The 13,497-nt window shown below is 38.8% G+C and overlaps 1 long non-coding RNA gene across 1 annotated transcript; it reads left to right on the top strand.

The window, feature by feature from the left end:
- Positions 1–11,582: 11,582 nt before the first annotated feature.
- LOC142223873 (uncharacterized) lies at positions 11,583–12,134 on the top strand. Its single transcript, XR_012718935.1, has 3 exons — positions 11,583–11,681; positions 11,740–11,838; positions 11,943–12,134. It is a non-coding gene; the product is annotated as an uncharacterized LOC142223873 (long non-coding RNA).
- The last annotated feature ends 1,363 nt before the right edge of the window (positions 12,135–13,497 follow it).

The following is a 13,497-nucleotide window of genomic DNA, read 5'->3' as shown; positions in this document are numbered from 1 at the left end:
TTAAATGCGCTAGTGTTTGCATTACTCTCAGGTTGTATGTGTAAATTTAGTGCTGATGACAATTGACACAAATAAAATCTTCTCTCCTCCGGAACAAAATTTTAGACAAATGAGTTTCAGACACACCAACCTCCTACGGCACCGAAAATGCTACATTTTAATTATAACCCTTCAGTAAATCGCCAAGATCAGCCAGCTATGATCCATTTTGTAAAGTAAAACCGCTACTTCAAACCATCCCGATAACCTAGAGAACTAATAATGCGTATTGCATTAAAATAACTATTTTACTTTGTGTGATTTTTTTGGGCCTAATGCCCTTCCGCACTGAAAAAAAAAGCATACTCGGTTCCAAAGATTTTGTCTTTACTTTAAAAAATTTGGTATTGATTCCGAGCCAAAGAAGCGGAGAATACAAGTAAGGATACTTTTAAGACACAATTCTCTTTAAAAAACGGGTTTTGTGTACTTGCTTCTAGGAAGCAAATTTTAATTTTTCGCTTTTTCAGCTTTTTTTCTTCATATGCTATCAAAGTCCTTTAAAAACAAGTTAACGACGACTTTATTTTCCAAATTAAGACTCGACTTCTAGTAGAAATTATGCTGTGTTTCAAGTAAAAAACGTCTTTAAAATGAAGTGGGAAAAAACATGTCCTATATTTGAACGATTTTTTGCTTTGTAGTCAAGATGCAAAAAGACAACAAATTTAAAGACAATTTCATTAAATTTAAAGATTTTTTCTAAATTATTAAAGTCAAGTTGACTTTAGCCCAAACATTTTTTCTTTCATGTTATGATATCCATTTTTAAATCAAATCACTTAATTATAAGGACAATACGACTTCACTGAAAAGTTTATCGACCTTTGGTCAAGGAAAAAAACTTTATACTAGAGAAATGCGTCTTCTATTCTAAGCAAAATTTGCATTCGTATTTTAAAGACATGAAATCTTTGACCTCACGACAATATTTTTTTCAGTGCGGTTATAGGTGTGCAGGTTATTTTCCGCCCTAAAGGGTAAACTATTGGTCAAAACGAAAATTGGTTTTGGAATTCGTCATTTTCATCCCAAAATTAACTTTGTATGATTTTATCACATAAAACAAAAATTGGGCATTAGAGGGTTAAGCAGTATGCTAATGTTTTTTGAACAATCTGGTTGGTTCAACAGAAGAAAATAAACGAGCAAGTTCAGCGGTTAAAACTAGAAGTGGTCATATGTAATAGGTACTTTTAGTTAATTTGGTATCACAATGGACTGAATAGTCTAAGTGAGCCTGGAACTTAATCGGGCTGCCACTTTAACCTAACCTAACCTTGGGTTGCCGGCTTGTTGGACACAAAAACGAAGAGTGGCAAACATTCAAGTGTTTCCACTCCAGAATAAATTTGTCGGAACATAAGCTCCATTTTCCCATACATGTTATTCGGTATACGTTTGAACCTAAGTTCAAGTTTATAGATTAGATAAAGTCTAGTTACATTAATGACAAGTAGTTTGTAAACACATAGTTTCTAATAAGATCTGGCCGGATGAGATGGATTAATTTGGGTCTTAAGGTGAGTACAATGTTCGGGTTTTTCACCAAAATACAAAATTAAAAGTACAAATATATATAAAAGATATTGAGCTTGATGTTTAGTTGGGACTTCTTGTACTCATTGGTAATACTGCACAATATATTTTGTCCATTATAATTGCACAACGGATATATTATTCTTTTAGGAGTCTACCGGTCATGTGGTGAAAGTCTAACTCCCTGTGGGACAAGTTTAATGGACGTCCTTTTTGAGAGCAATCATGTCGTTGGACCGATTTAACGATATTTCAAGTGTACTTGTACTCTGCGATAGGAAAGAAGAAGATCACAACAGAGAGGAGATAAACTTGCACCTATTCGAAACTTTGCAACTGCTTCTTGTTCCAAACTCTAATATCACAGTTGATGAACAGATTATTCTTTTCCAAGGTAGATGTCCATTGTTATGGACTTAGTTGCTCATATCGTGGAAGAAATGTGACTACCGACAATTATTTTACGAGACATAATCTTGCAATAGAATTGCTAAAAGAAAAAATTGGCTACAGTTGGCACAGTCGAAAAAAATAAACGCTTTCTACAGCATTACGCAGCAGCACAAGAACAGCGTCAGCTTCCAGTTCATTCAAGTATTTTTTTTTTTTCAAGAAAGATAAACGCTTCTTTGTATATACCCAAGTACTCTTCGCCATTACACCTTAGTATTAAAGGGTGATACGGTCAAAATTTGGTCAAGGGAAAACGCGTGTAAATCGGTGAAATCGTTTATTTAAAAAATCAAATTAAATTTCTTTTCAATTAGTATAAAATTCAGGAAAAATATTCAGTTAGGCTTTCGCTTTTCCAAATGCGAATTGCCAGGCTTCACGCTTAACACCTGCCATCAGATTTTGTACAGCCACCTTCTTCGCCGCAGAAAGCCAGTTTGCCTTGAACTGCTGCTCGCCCTTAGCAGTTTTTTGGTCTTCTTTAGGTTCCGCTTGACAATAGCCCAGTATTTCTCAATTGGGCGGAGCTCTGGCGTGTTGGGAGGGTTCTTGTCCTTGGGAACCACCTGTACGTTGTTGGCGGCGTACCACTCCATGGCCTTTTTACCGAAATGGCAAGATGCCAAATCCGGCCAAAACAGTACGGAACAACCGTGTTTCTTCAGGAAAGGCAGCAGACGTTTATTCAAACACTCTTTCACGTAAATTTCTTGGTTGACAGTCCCGGAAGCTATGAAAATGCTGCTTTTCAAGCCACAGGTACAGATGGCTTGCCAAACCAGATATTTCTTTGCGAACTTTGACAGTTTTATGTGCTTGAAAATATCTGCTACCTTTCCCCTTCCTTTTGCCGTATAAAACTCCTGTCCCGGAAGCTGCTTGTAGTCGGCTTTGACGTAGGTTTCGTCGTCCATTACCACGCAGTCAAACTTCGTCAGCATCGTCGTTTACAGCCTCCGGGATCGCACTTTGGCCGTCGTATTATGTTTATCATCGCGATTTGGAATCACTGCCTTCTTGTAAGTCGATAGTCCGGCTCGTTTTTTGGCTCGATGCACGGTTGTAGACGATACACCCAGCTTATTTGCGGCATCTCGGAGAGAGAGGTTAGGGTTTCGCTTGAAACTACCGGCAACTCTCTCTGTCGTCTCAGCGGCTTCCCGTTTTCGATTTCCCCCCGATCCATTTTGATACGCTGCTCTTCTTGCTTGGACGGCATTTTGACAACTGAAAAGTGAATTCCAAAATCAAAATAGGAGCAGCATTCTACACACACACACCTTCAAAATGAGGGGTGTTCAGATTTTTTAAATGCAAAATTGAAAGAAATACGTCAAGTTTATATTGACCAAATTTTGATCGTATCACCCTTTACAACTCCACAAAAGGACCAAATAGTACATAAATGTTCATGTAAAGGAAAAACCAATCGTTGGCCAGTTGTTCTCTTCTCTAACTTATTAGATATTTCTGCTCTCAATGGTTTTACCGAAATAAATCCAGAATGGCAGAAAAATAAATTGCACAGAAGATGCCTATTTGGAACAACTCGGCGAAGATCTAGCGCAAGATAATATCAAAAATCGATTTGCCCGCACATAAGCCAATAAGAATAATCCGAGCAGAATCACCACCTGCGACTTCGTCTTTACCAGAACCACAAGGCGCTAGTACATTTTGATCCGTTTTCTAGTGATCTGTAGGTTAGGTTAGGTTAAAGTGGCAGCCCGATTAAGATTCAGGCTCACTTAGACTATTCAGTCCATTGTGATACCACATTAACTAAAAGTACCTATTACATATGGGCACTTCTAGTTTTAACCGTTGAACCTTCTCGATTATTTTCTTCTGTTGAACCAACCAGATTGTTCCAAAAACATTAGCAGACTGCTTAAGTTAACGTTTTCCAGGCCCGCCAGTAATCTGAAGCTATATGCCCCTAAAATTTGCTTACGCTTTACACAAAATGCAGGACACTCACACAAGAGGTGTTTTATTGATTCCTTTTCCTCCGCATTATGAGAGCTCATACAATAGTCATTATACTTCGCACCAATAGTTTTTGCAAAATCGCCTATCAGGCAGCGACCCGTTATAGCAGATATCAGGAGTGATATCTGGCGTCTCGAGAACACTAGCATATCTAGTGCGCGGTTTAAGTTTAAATGGGGCCATATTTGCTTGGTGTCGTTACAACCCTTACAATTCTCCCATCGAACATTTGCCATCATGACAGCCTTCTCACGCTGTAAGAGCTTGCAGGTAGCCAGAGGCACACCAACAGATTCTAGTTCCCCTGGAATATGTAAGGTAGTTCCTAGCCTTGCTAGCTCATCTGCTTCGCAGTTCCCCGGTATGTTCCTGTGGCCAGGCACCCATATTAGGTGAATATTTTGCTGCTCAGCCATCTCATTGAGAGATTTGCGGCAGTCGATGGCCGTTTTCGAGATGAGGAACACAGAGTCCAAGGATTTTATTTGCAGGTTGACTGTCAGAGTATATATTAATGCCAATATTGCTTGGAGCATTACTTTTCAGCCAATTCACCACTTCTCTTATTGCTAATATTTCAGCCTGAAAAACACTACAGTGATCAGGTATCTTTTCGCTATTCGAAGTTCCAGATCTTTAGTATATACTCCGAAACCCACTTGGCCATCCAATTTGGAGCCATTAGTGTATAAATCTATACATCTTTTATTCCCCGGGGTCCGTGTACACCACGCCTCACTGTTGGGAATTAGAGTCTTAAACTTTTTGTCGAAAAGTGGACTCGCCAAAGTGTAATCCACTACGTTAGGCACATCTGGCATTATTTTGAGGACCGAACTGTGACCGTAACTTTTTTCCGACCACAGCGATAGCTCACGCAACCGCACAGCCGTTGTTGCAGCTGACTGTTTGGCCAGAATGTCTAAAGGCAATAGATGCAGTATGACATTAAGGGAGTTTGTTCCTGTCTTGCTGAATGCGCCTGAGATACACAAGCACGCCATACGCTGAACTTTGTCTAAACTTGTCGGCTGGTGAAGTGCCGGCCACCAGACTACAACACCATATAGCATTATAGGTCTAACCACTGCCGTGTATAGCCGATGTACAATTTTTGGTTTTAGTTCCCACTTTTTCCCTATTGCCTTTTTGCACGAGTATAAAGCTACCGTGGCTTTCCTCGCCCTTTCTTCAATATTAAGCTTAAAGTTCAGCTTCCTGTCCAAAATAACGCCAGGTATTTTGCACACTCCCTAAAGGGAATTTCAATACCCCCTAAGGAAATGGGCCTAACCGTGGGAGTTTTGCGATCTTTGCAGTACATGACTAGTTCTGTCTTTGCAGGATTTACCCCAAGACCATTATCTTTCGCCCATTTCTCAGTCATCCGGAGGGCTCTCTGTATAATATCTCTAACTGTTGATGGGCATTTTCCCCTGACTGCTAGCGCTACATCATCTGCGTATGCCACCACTTTTATCCTTTCTTTTTCTAGAGAAACCAGAAGGTTGTTTATAGCAACATTCCAAAGAAGAGGTGATAGAACTCCTCCTTGGGGAGTGCCTCTGTTCACATACCTTTGTATGTTTGCTTGCCCTAGTGTGGCTGAAATACGTCTCTTCATTAGAAGTTCGTCTAACAGCCTAAGTATACCTGGATCAACATTCAGAGTTGTCAGTCCATTTAATATCGAGCTGGGATGGACATTATTGAACGCCCCTTCGATGTCTAGAAACGCCACGATTGTGTATTCTTTGACAGATAGTGAGCTTTCAATAAAGCTGACTAGTTCATGTAATGCGGTCTCAGTCGGAAATCCTTCGCATTCGAGTGAGAGGCTTTTCCCGCCTTAGGTATGAAAAGGACTTTTGATTCTCTCCACTTTCGTGGAATAAATGCTAAGTTGATACATCCTATATATATCGCCGACAACCAGGGGATAATTCTGTCAGCCACCGTTTGTAACTCCGCCGGAGTAATTCCATCAGGTCCGGGGGATTTGAATGATCCAAAGCTATTTAACGCCCATTTTATTCTAGATTCTGATACAATTTCCTCGATAGGAAACGACCGCTGAGCCACTGTGGCACCGCCAGTGCATGGTTCAACCGTCTGCTTTCCGGGAAAATGTGTGTCCAATAGTACCGCCAGCGTCTCCTTACTGGACGTTGTCCAATTGCCCTCCGATGTTTTAATGAAACCTGGAGCGGAGCTCGTGGATGCTAGCACCTTCCGTAGTCTGGAAGCCTCGGACGTATTCTCAATGCTGCTGCAGTAATCACTCCAAGAGTTATGCTGAGCCTTTCTCAGTTCTCGCTTGTATCCTCTCAGATTCTTCTTGTAAGCGTCCCAATCCACAGGAGCTCTGGTGGACTTTGCTTTGTTAAAGAGCTTCTTGCACGATTTCCTCATATTACCTAACTCCGTAGACCACCATGGTGGTCGATTTTTCCCCTTGGCTTCCCTTTAGGGCATGCAGCTTTCAGTGAAATATTGAAGGCCTTAGTAATCCTCTCCACTGCGTGTTCGATAACTTGCACAGTGCTCATATTTGTCTCTGGTATTTCCGGTATCATCATATTGAACGATTCCCTATACCTATTCAAGTCAGCTTTCCTAACATTTGGCGGAAATATGGTCTTGGTGGCATGAACATCAAATTTGAAACTTATGTAGCGATGATCTGAGAAGCTGTGTTCACTTAAAACATGCCACTCAGATATCATTTCATCCAGTTCTTGCGAGGCCAAGGTGATGTCCAAAACCTCTTGCCTGTTTTTAGTGACAAAGGTTGGGGCATCTCCCTTGTTGCAAACTACCAGATTAGTACGCAAAATAAACTCTATTAGCGACTCTCCCCTTGCATTAGTATCACTACTTCCCCATATACTATGATGCGCATTCGCATCGCATCCCATAATGAGTTTCGTCTTTGTTTTCAGTGACTCCTCAACTAAGGTCTTAACGGCACATGGAGGCATCTCCCTGTCATGTCTCATATAGACCGAAGATAACCAATATTTGCATTTGGCTATTTCTAAATTGCCAACGACAGTGTCTGCATTGCACATTGAAGGAAGCAGAAACAAGTTAAGCTCGTTTTTGGCAATTATACAGGCTCGAATTACATCATTACCAGTATACTGTAATAGTTTGAACCCCGGAGTACTTAATTCACATATTTTGTTTCTATAAACATATGGTTCTTGAATAAGAACTATATCTATGTCCCCTTTCATCAGGAGAACTTGTAAGGCAGCACATGCAGCCTTGCAATGATGAAGATTTATCTGGAGGATCCGTAGGACCATCGAGATTTCGACAACCGTCACATCATCCGCTTCAATCGAGTCATCAAGAATGTTCTCTTCAGAGATATCGGTGACTCTCGCAATAACCATAGGTTCAACTTTGGTGAGTTCTGAGGCAGTAGAAGCCTCTTCACGCATACGGTATCTATCCTTGACTTCAACTTTGGTATCTCCCTCGACTTCGCAAGAGTATCCGCTTACTTCTGATTCAGACAGAGGCATGTCCATTTCTGAATCCTTTAGCTGATCGTTTTTATACACCTTCATTTGGATATAATGAAAGCCATAACATACACGGCCCTGAGACTTTGCTAGATGTGGCAAAGACTGAGTGTTCAATATAAACACTGCATGCCGTCTTGGCCCATCCACTTCATCCAAACGGCCAACCTTCCAATCAGCTGTTGGAAGATCTGGATTGCATTGTTTCAGCCTATTTAAAATAGATTCAGGGTCAGGAGGGTTTGCAGGTATCCACGCATGTGCTCTTGGTCTAGCCGGTATGTCTTTCTTCTCGACTAACTCTAGAGCAGCTCCTTCCCAAACTTCACCAATTAGTATCAGAGCAGCTTTAAAACATTCTATAGACCTCTGGTCCTCAAATGCGACTAGCTTAAATCGTCCTTGATACCAACCAGCCTCTTGGTGTCGAGGATCTGGGCCGGGAAACTTTTCCAGCACCTGTGAGTAGACGCCAGACAAAGCATTCTCAATTTCCCCCCATTTTTGCTTTGGAACCATACCGTCCAATGCTCTTTTATTTATGATAGCCATCACAAGGCTATCTTTAGCAACTGAGGCGAACGATCGTTGATCCCTTTTGGAGGATGGCAGCTCATCCGGCGATCGTTCCCTTTTTCTAGCCTCAAGAATTCCTTGAGCCCATTTTAAGGAATCGCTTTGTTTAGCCGACAACGTGCTTGGGTCGACTGATGGTAATTTCTTTAGGATAAACAAAGCATTTCTGCGTTCCTTGAATCTCTTTCGTGAGGGATTACCTCCTTTTGATGCCGTTACCTTGGAAAAGGTTCGACTTGTCAAATTGTCGCCACTTGTCGACCCGTCTACAGGTCGACTAATTGGGCCTAACTCTTGGTCATTGCCCAAATTTATAACTCCAGTCGATACCCGTCCACTGGGCCCTGAAGTTAGCAACCCAGTGGATGTCTTTGAATTTCTCTGCATGGTGGCCTAATATCCCACCACACTTGAAATTCGTAGTAGGTACTTATTACGATGATTTTATCCGCTATTAAAAAACACGTCCGTTCCGTTCGACGGTTGAATAAAGAATCCGGTGATCTGTAGAAATGCTCCTTTCGGGAGCCGTATTGTTATCGCATTATAATATTGTAATCTTCAGTATACTCTAAAAATATTTGCAGAATGATTTTTTTTCAAAAATTTTTTAACTTTTAGGGGACGATGAGTTTTATCCGAATTTTAATGTAGATATAATGTTTGCTTTTTTGAAAATAGTTTGAAAACCCATACTTTAGACAAATGTGCCTTTCCTTATCGCCATAGTAATCAACGCCATCTATCGATAATCTTCCAACAGTTAATTGCATCGTCTGCTGTGAAGTAAGGACTATATTTTGGACAGTAAGCTGATGTACACCTTATTGGTTTATTATTTATGTGAATAATTATGGAGATATTTTCTATTGTACATTTTTGAACGTTCGATGGTGAACTGAATTTCTTCTCTTTACTAAATGCAATAGCGCAGGAAAATGTGTCTTGTACAATGTCCTTAACATGCCAAATATAATAGGATAATTTCATTTAAGGTTACTGTTAATAATAACTCCCCAGTTTTTAGACAATTAATACAGGATAGCTACATCTTATCTTTGGAAAATGACTTGAAATCAGTATGTATTAACTTCGATTTGTTTGGGTTTGTGTGAAGACTGTTTGCGTTAGCTCGTGTGTGTAATTTTCAGATCAAGACGTCCGAAGATTAAGTCAAAATGTTCATATAAAGGAAATTAAAAAATAAGACAGTGAAAAATATATAAAATATTGTAAAAACAAATCCAAAGGTACTCCACTCGTAATAAATAGCAATTACAATTTTATGTGGGTGGTTTTATCTACATCCGTACCAAACCAAAGAAAAAGACGGTGAATTGAAAAAGTGAAAACAGTGAAATGGTAAAGTTAACCTACTAAAAGTTGATTTTCTTAAAAACATTCGTTTATCTGTTTTTATGTAAATATTAAATGTACAAAACTTTTTTTATATTCAGAAATAAAGATTTCACTGTTTGTGTTTCTTAATATGAAAATGCAATCAAAATGATGTTATATAAAGGTATCAAATAGTTCCTAAATAAATTTAATTGTGGGTTGAAAAAATATTATTTAGGATATAACAATAATATAGTTTGCAATGGTTATCGTTCAAATATCTATAAGATTCGATGGAAATATTAGTCCATACGTAACAAATAATTTTTAATTCCAGTAAGAACACAATCTTATCCCAAATAAGAAACGAAGGTGCTACCAAACATGTTTCGACAATATCGAAAAATATGTGTGCTCACTCCAGAGTACGCTAAGTCGACTTAGCATGTTTTGATGGAGTTCGCTATTTTTTATTCGGATTGATGTGAATTGCATCCTGTCAAAAGTTCGAATTTATTGGACATTGCCACTTTTCGACAAAAAGTTTGAGACTCTAATCCCCAACAGTGATGCGTGGTGCACACAGACCCCGGGGAATAAAGAATATATAGATTTCTACACTGATGGCTCCAAATTGGATGGACAAGTGGGGTTCGGAGTATATTCTAATGATCTGGAACTTCGAATAGCGAAAAGATTACCTAATCACTGTAGTGTTTTTCAGGCTGAAATATTAGCAATAAGAGAGGTGGCGAATTGGCTGAGAAGTAATGTTCCAAAAAATGTGGGCATTAATATATACTCAGACAGTCAACCTGCAATAAAATCCTTGGACTCTGTGTTCCTCAACTCGAAAACGGCCATCGACTGCCGCAAATCTCTCAATGAGATGGCTGAGCAGTACAATATTCACCTAATATGGGTGCCTGGCCATAGGAACATACCGGGGAACTGCGATGCGGATGAGTTGGCAAGGCTAGGGACTACCTTACATATTCCAGGGGAACTAGAATTTGTTGGTATGCCCCTAGCTACCTGCAAGCTCATGCTGCGTGAGAAGGCTGTTATGATGGCAAATGTTCGATGGGAGAATTGCAAGGGTTGTAACGACACCAAGCAAATATGGCCCCATTTCAACTTAAACCGCACACTAGATATGCTAATGTTCTCGAGACGTCAGATATCACTCCTGATATCTGCTATAACGGGTCGCTGCCTGATAGGCGATTTTGCAAAAACTATTGGCGCGAAGTATAATGACTATTGTTTGAGCTGTCATGATGCGGAGGAAAAAGAATCAATTAAACTCCTCTTGTGTGAGTGTCCTGCATTTTGTGTAAAGCGCAAGCAACTTTTAGGAGCATATAGCTTCAGATTACTGGCGGATCTGGAAAACGTTAACTTAAGCAGTCTGCTACTGTTTTTGGAACAATCTGGTTGGACATTGCTATCAAAAGTTATGGTTAATATTGTACTTAGCCTCATTGTTAGAAAAATATGTTTTTCATATGTTCCGATATAAACAAAATGTGTTTCGGGCACAATTTTAAAACACAATATATAAACATGTAATGTTCCTAAACTAACACTAAATGTTTGGGATATACATGTTAATATGTTAGAATATATTATGTTTGGGGCATGAATGTTTCATAAAAATCATATGTGTGAATGCAAACATATATAAATTTACAAATTTCGACTAAACATACATATGTTGTGATATTTTAATCAAAGTGACAGAGAGAGTATACACACAGAGAACAATTTGGTTGGAAATCGGTTCTGATAATTAAAATTCTACATTTAGAATTATATATTAGGTGTGTCAACCTATTTTCTTTAATGCAATCATCTTTTCATGCTTACTATCATTTGGCAATCATTTCAATAGAATTTCGTTTGTGATACAAGACAAATGGTTGAAGCAACAAAATCTATATATTTTGAAGCATTTGTTTCGAATTCTGTTGGCACAACCAACTTTAAATAAATTTCGTAACTGCCAGTTAGCAATCAGAACTGACATACAGTATTCACAACCGAATCATATTTGAAATATTTTTAAATGTCACTTCAATTTTTTTTAATTACTTGGTTCTCAAAAAAGATATTTTTTTGTTTGTTTTTCAATTAAACGTAACAAATGACGATTTTTAAAGCGCTACAAAGTGGCATCCACAATGTTGTTCAAAGCATTATTTTGAGGACGTAAGTAAAAGATACGTAACGATATAGGAGTGGATCATTTATGTTGGGTATATTATAGGGCATAAAAATCATACGTACCCCAATCGGATTTAATGACATATCTCCAGGATGCTTTGTGTACTTGGAACCTCACAGAGATGTCATTGTGAATAAATTGGTAGGTTCAGAACTGTTTATATAAACATGAGTGCACCAAAATCTAACTAATCTTATTTGATTTATTTTTAAACAATAATCCAATATGTCAACGTTGTACAACAGACCCAAGTGGATACAAAGGGCCATGGGCCAGATTATTTTTCATAATGCCTAACACACTATCGGGACGCACTCAGCAATAAGAAGAAGTTCATCACTTGTGGTTTCAAAATTGGCTTGCTTGTCCAAACGTGTCTGTAGGCACAGACCAAAATAACTTATAGCGACCAAAAATAACTTATATGCAAAAACTAGTAATACGGGTCCATTTTTATGCATTTTAATATTTAAAAAGGTCGACTTTCAACTGAAGGTCATAATGGGATGTGTATTAAATTTTGTTTGCCCAACCGCCAAAACATTTTAAGGACATTAATTGTTATCATACATTGTATTTAGCTATACATCTTTAATACAAATATTTAAATGTATTTAAACCAAATGAAAAAAATAAAATTTAAATGAAATTAATTTGTAATTGGGGATGGGTGACACAACCAAATGAAGGGAACAACGAAAAATTCCATCGTCTGATACAACCAACTTCATGTATAGTATTAGTTGCAGTTCCCATAATTCGATTGAGTCGACCGAATTTGTCGGGTGACACAACTGCCAACTGATAGTTGGTGCAACTGCCAAAAGGAGGTTGGCAATAAATTCAGTTATCACAACCAATCTGTATTCTCTGTGTAGAGAAAGAAATAGAGATGGATACCGGGAGAGTTGACGAAAGATATCAACATAACACAGCGAAAGAATAAAAAGAGAACAATTTCTGTGAAACCGCTTGTATGTTGTTTCGGAAAACTGTTTTATGATAAGGCCAAAAATTTGATATGCTTAAGTCTAAATATTATTTAATTTGAATAAAGAGAATAGACATTCGGAACCAATAGACATTTGAAAAACAAACAGCATATGTTTTCGTCTTGAGAGCAGCATTTTATGTATGTGTGGACATGTGTTTTGTTTATCATTTTGGCATTATGGGCACAATTTTTATACCCTCCATCAAAGGATGGGGGTATATTAACTTTGTCATTCCGTTTGTAACACATCTGAGTCGATCTAAGCATGTCCGTCCGTCCGTTTGTTGAAATCACGCTAACTTCCGAACGAAACAAGCTATCGACTTGAAACTTGGCACAAGTAGTTGCTATTGATGTAGGTCAGATGGTATTGAAAATGGGCCATATCGGTCCACTTTTACGTATAGCCCCCATATAAAGGGACCCTCAGAATTGGATTGTGGAGCCTCTAACAGAAGCATATTTCATCCGATCCGTCTGAAATTTGGTACATGGTGTTGGTATATGGTTTCTAACAACCATGCAAAAATTGGTCCACATCCGTCCATAATTATATATAGCCCCCATATAAACCGATCCCCAGATTTGGCTTGCGGAGCCTCAAAGAGAAGCAAATTTCATCCGATCCGGCTGAAATTTGGTACATGATGTTGGTATATGGTCTCTTACAACCATGCAAAAATTGGTCCATATCGGCCCATAATTATATATAGCCCCCATATAAACCGATCCCCAGATTTGGGTTGCGGAGCCTCAAAGAGAAGCAAATTTCATCCGATCCGCCTGAAATTTGGTACATGGTATTG

Source organism: Haematobia irritans, chromosome 2 (assembly GCF_050003625.1).
Source record: "Haematobia irritans isolate KBUSLIRL chromosome 2, ASM5000362v1, whole genome shotgun sequence".
Taxonomy (NCBI): domain Eukaryota; kingdom Metazoa; phylum Arthropoda; class Insecta; order Diptera; family Muscidae; genus Haematobia; species Haematobia irritans.
Note: the sequence above shows the minus strand (reverse complement) of the source record. Positions and strands in the feature narration are given on the sequence as shown.